The following is a 6,353-nucleotide window of genomic DNA, read 5'->3' as shown; positions in this document are numbered from 1 at the left end:
ATATCTTATAATTGTTGCAAGCCGTTTGTAACAAAAGGCTTGAAGGCGGTACTAAGTTACACTAAAGAAGTTTGATAAATCATAATTTTCAGAAAAGAAGCAGAGTAAATCACTTAAAACTATATCGCGTTTGGTACCACTAGCAATGTTGTGTTAACCGTTATTTATGTTAAGAATGAAATTGAATCACTAAATTATTATCTCATATTTTAAAAGACAATGTTTTTTTATTTATTCTCTCAGAAGATGTAATTTTAGATCCTTCAAATATAGAAAACAAGCGGAAAAATATTCGAAACATTTTTGTTTTATTAAATTATTTTTTGACTGAACCACGTCAAAAGCACAGAAAATAATATCGATTTCTATATATATACAAATATTTTTATTAAAACCTAAACCAAAAGGTTCTCACTATCAGGTAAAAATATTTAAAAAAAATAAGATCGTATTATTTTAAAAATTGTATCCATTCAGCTGACTTTAAAATACATTAAGGAGTTAGGGGTAGTCAAGAAGTCCAAAAAATATTTTTTTTTGTATTTTCGTTAAGTGTTATTTCTTAAAAATATTCTCCGAAAATTTGAAAAAAGTTGATCCGATAATTACTTTTCAAGTTTTTAGAAAAATAGCAAAGAGCAATCGAGCACTCCAACACGCTAGTGTGAAACTTTAAATGCGTTTTTCTCAAAACTATGTTTTTTGAACTGGCGACAACTGTAAATCAAAACAATTGTAACTCTTAAAATCAGTAGATTTTAATGAAATTTATACAGCTTTTAGAATACATAATTAACCGGCGAGAGAAGCTTTTTTGTTTTTTTTTTCAAAATTTCGGTTTTTTAAAACCAATTAACTTTTTTGCTTCTTTACCGAAAACAAAAAAAAACAACAAAACAGTTTCGATCCGGCCAGGGTTATCTATGTAAAAAAAATAATTTTTCTTAATGGATTGATTTTAGATAAATCTCGCAAGGACTTGTTTTGGAACTGGGTCAACACATACAGCTAGAATTTTGGAACTTACAATTTTTTTTTCAAATTTTCATGACTTCAAGTCAAAACATTGTGTAATAAAGCCATCTTATTACTCCTGTAAAATAATACGAATTAATAGCAAAAAAATACTGAAAATTCTAAATTTTTCGTAACCTTTAAGAGATTTTCTTACTAAATCTACAAATAAAACATAATACTATCATAAAAGTTTTGATACCAGAAATCAGCTCATTTCCTTATCTTTCTATTTTCTTCTCAAAGAATTCTATCACTAGTCAAACATTATATAAAATATATGTATTTTCCAAAAATATGTATATTTGTTATCGATTTCACATGAATCCGAAGAAATCAAAATACCTAAATTCCTCGTTTGCTTAGTAAGCTTATTTTCATTTAACTAAAATATATCCACCCAGTAAGGCCGTAAATTGCTATGCACTGGATTTAATCTATATTCCCTTTATGCACAATCTTCTAGTACTAACACATGCCAAACTAAATAAATGATCCTGAGGACATTTGTTGACCGTTGCAATTCAATTGCACTCTAACTGTTATGAGAACTCAACAAACACATGGATGTATGTATAATATATACATACATATATATACATATATGTACTTTAGTTACACCATGTAGTAAGTTCAGCGTTTAATGACACAGTTTCCATTACAGCTTACAGTTTCTCTTGGCAATCTAAGACTTGCCCGAAGTCGTAAGTAACATGATCCACTTCTGTTTACATACCAACAAAGATTTATATCGCTGTATGTACGCAACTATTTTATCTGTCTTGACTTGAAGAAAATAGCAGATTGCTAGGTATGTAAGTGGCGTCTACATGTTTGTGACACACTGACACGCTTGTCTACGTTTCGTAGGCGGCTACTGCTCAATTTAGAGGTTGTCGTAATTTGAGTAAAATTTTATTGGCATTTACATGACATACAAACAATTAAATTAAATTTCATGTCAAACATGTTATAATACCTATAATATTGAAAGCTTTGATTTTTGGTATTTTGGAAGGTAGGTGTGTTGAAGAGAAGTTATTTAGTTGTTTGCGATTGAAAGTAATAATTCCATTAGAAGCAATATTTCTTAGAGGCTAATTAAAGGGCACTCAAAAATCGAGCGTTGTCCGAAAAGTATCGAGGGAGAGCTAACTTTGCATTCCTTTCTAATGATAATCTTCAACTTCCGAAATCTGTCGGTGTTTTATAAATAGAATCCTTTTAATGTTATTATATTAATTCCTTCATTCTTTAAATTATTTTGCTGTGAGTGTCATAGGATAGTCCTATAGGTCTTCCTAATAAATTTTTCTTATCGAAAAACTAAAAGACTGAATTAAACTTGGAAGAAGTTTTAACAAATTTGAAATTGAAGAACATTCATATAGTGACCTCTATAGATCAATGGAGTATCCTTGTGAGAAGAAAGTTTGTAAACAGTCCTAGGGACCTAATGTAGGTATTAATTTTCTAATTTCGTAAATTTGGAAAATATTTTACCATTTATGGTTTCTGAATAATGGGTTTTGAATCTACTATATTCGATAAATGAAGGGTCCGATTATTTGTAACAAACTCTTCCATGTCAGAAACACATTTCGCTACCTTTTATAGCTTGAAGATAGTTTAACGTATTATAACTTTATATATATAAAATATATATATAAGTATAAGATATACGATATAGATTAGATGTGTTGTTGAGAATTTTTGACGAATTTTTGACGAATTTTCACCAAAAACATAGTTACCCCCATAATCAGACTAAAAGGCTGGTCTATTTGCAATTCCCAAATACACCGGAAGGTCTAACAATATCGTAAGTTAGAAGCCCACTGGTCGAACAAAATATTTTAGAAAATTTAAAATAGATTTCGAATTAGGTTTAAGAACTCAAATGAGGCAGCAATCTAAAAATTCACAAATTTTTGACCTTAGTCCCTTTAACAAAGTTGCATTTATAGACTCTTTGTAAAGAAAAATATCAAATTCCTTTTCACAGCTCCCTTTTGTTAAAATTTACAGTTTATACGCAAGACCTACTTTATTTTCGAAGTCAATTTAGTATTGAAGTAAATCAAAATGTTGCTAATACATATTTATGCACGTAAACATTTGTATATATGTGTGACAGTTAATACAGTGCAACCCAAAAGGGGTTAAGAAGTTCCATCTATCGCTGTCCCTCCTACCGCGCATTTTGTTGCAAAAATTTTTCATTTTATTTTTTATAAGTAATTTTTTTTAGCAACAATTCACCCACTGCACATACCCAACTGCAACTATGTTTCTATAAGTTTTTAGCAGTCAGCAAGCTCGTCGCATCGGATTACGCTCACTTGTGTTCGCAAATTGTTATATAAATTTGCAAAGTTTTCGGTTTTGCTTGTCGATGCGACTCGCTGAACGGAAAATTGCATTGAATTGCAACATTTACATTTGGCCAAACTTTTCCATGGAGCGCAAACGTATTTTTTACCATTATTTGTTGATCCTTTTAAGAACTAAAACCAAATTTGTACTCATGCGCATACAAACATATTTTTATATATAGTTGTGTATATACATATGTATTTGCTAAAGTTTGCCAGCAAGAAAGGTAAATGGCTTGAAATCGCTGCAAAAATACGCAAATCGACAAGCGTTAGTTGGATTTTGTTTTTCCTTCACTCACGCTTCGCTTGGCTTAGCGTCTTAGCAACTTTGTACGGTGTCACTTTGTCACTACTACTACTGTTGGTGCTGCTATAATGTCTTCTGTGCTTTTAGTCAATGTGCTGTTAAGACTTCACTTACTTAACTATGCGTAATATGAATTGGTGTAAGTAAATAAGTTTGTTATTAAATATTAAAATAAAAAATAATAATAAAAAAATAAAAATACTTAGAATTGAGAAATATAAAAAAAACATCAGGGTAAAACATGATATAGTGTATATTTTTTATATTTTATTTATTTATTATTTAAATTTATTAGTTTAATATTAGTTTATTATTTTTAATTCAGTATTTATTTATCCTTGTATTACTAAATGGTTGTTGAGATTTTTTAATATTCAATTTTAATGGATTTTCTTTATTTATTATAGGCTCTTTCCATTGATTTGCTATGAAAACCCCCAGCTTTATTAGGCAATATCTACTGATTGATAAGATAATATTAACTTCTTTTAATTGTTAAATTAAATAAATTTATAACTTATATTTACAATCAATTTTTTTATTTCTTTTCTATTAATAAATTTTTTTACCAATTTTTATTATTAAATATAAGAAAAATATTATTAATTTTTTTTTTAATTTATATTTATTTTTAAAACAAAAGTGAAATATTTTTTATTGTAAATTTACTGAATAAGCAAATGACCACAATCTTATATGAAATAGTACTGTAAGTTAGCTAGTAGTAAAATTGATATTCCCTGAAATTAAGATGATTTCTTGAGATATATAATTCCAAAAGATGTGATGTTGATGGTATCAACGAATAAAAAATTCCAACACCTTAGTTTTTAAAACTGCTTTCAAATAGTATAAATTTCAATGAAGACCTAACATTTTTAGCCTTGAATGTTTATTTATGTATACATATATATACGTATTTATGTTTATATAAATATTAGATAAAATGCCAGCAGATATGCAAAATATATGAAAATATAATAAGAGTACACTTGACTCACCCCACTCCGAAAAATCCAATTTCTTTATATGTTTCGCTGATAATTTGAAAAGTCACTCACTCTCTCTTTAGCGAAGACAAATACCAACTGTTTAGAGCACGCTAATAACTGCTTTCGCATTTCCTTAAGCAGCATGTCCTTTTTATTTTACAGTGAGATAGTCATCTTGTAAAGATATCATACTTTTTCTATTCCATCACTCAATAAAAACAATTAAATCTAAAATATTAAAACATTATTATCAGTCTATCCTCAGCTTTCCCAGTTTCGTATGAAAATCACAAGAAATTATCAATTATTATATGTACACCGACTCTTCGTTCACTTTTGTTAAAGCACTAATATGCATACGTACTTACTCTCTCTCCCGCTATTTAAAAACCCGATATGCTCTTATAGCTACATATGTACATACATCCGCATATATGTATATTCTACCGCAGCTGCGCTACTCTAAAAGCTGACCGCGCATTGCAACCAAAAATCATGCGGAAAAGGAAATGTGCAATTCGCTGCTCATAAAAAAGTAGCGAGCGAGTCTCTCTTGCTTTTTCTTCCAATGAGCATCGAATAAAGAGAGCGTTAGCTGGTTATAGCAATATGTATATGTACATATGACTCAAATAATATGAGTGAGTGAAGTTAAATATTTTTAATAAATAATTTATACTTGTTGCTTTTAAGAGTAAATTTGAAATTATATCCCTAATAATTGATCAAATTGTTTTCTAAAATTTAGATTTACTAATATTAAAACACATATTTTAATTATTTTTTATATTTTTATAAGTATAAAAATGTTAGGCATTTGAAAATTATATATGGGCTAAAAATTAAAAAACGCTAATTAAATGTAAAAATTATAATTTTAATATTAATTTTATTTATTAAATATAGTGTTCATATGAATATTGAATCCAAATACAATTATATTTAATAAATCTAATTCAATCGCACCCAAAAATATGAGTATGCAAACATTAATTTTTGTTTGTACACATTCAACCTTACATACATACGCATTACGAGAACAAAGTCCATATAAAAATCGTTAATTGATTCACCGAACTCTTTATTTGATATATCACTCATTAGGATACTCTCTCCCTCACTCTCCTGTTCCTTCAAGATTTCAAAAGACGGTGTATATTTGCATATCCGACTAATTTCACATTTCCTTCCGCATTATATTCGCATAATTCAACGATTCACGGTCACTTTCGAAATTTTACTCGTTGTCATAAGCTCTCCTCTCTCTCGCTCGGCGCTCAGTGACTCGATACTTTTCTCTAGACATTTTTTCGCTTTGAACCAACGAATAACGGCCATTTCGTGAAACTGTTCAGAAAATTGCATAGTCACGGCACAATTTTACATTTATTTTAAATTATTATATTGTTTTACATTTTCTATGAATAATAACTTTATACGCAAAGACAACAATAAACTGCCTTAAATTCAATGTTTATTGAATTTAATATTTATTTTAATACCAATTCCCACCGATCTTAACGCGCACACGACGGAACTGAACCAAACCGAACGATTGCTCTAACTAGACTGAGGAAATGACGAGACCGTTAACGGATGTCATGATGAACGTTTATCTTAAGTCATTGGAATAAGTTCCACAACTGTAAGAAATTCGTTTCC

Source organism: Zeugodacus cucurbitae, chromosome 5 (genome assembly GCF_028554725.1).
Source record: "Zeugodacus cucurbitae isolate PBARC_wt_2022May chromosome 5, idZeuCucr1.2, whole genome shotgun sequence".
NCBI classification, from domain to species: domain Eukaryota; kingdom Metazoa; phylum Arthropoda; class Insecta; order Diptera; family Tephritidae; genus Zeugodacus; species Zeugodacus cucurbitae.
The sequence above is the reverse complement of the archived record's forward strand: the minus strand, read 5'-3'. Positions refer to the sequence as shown.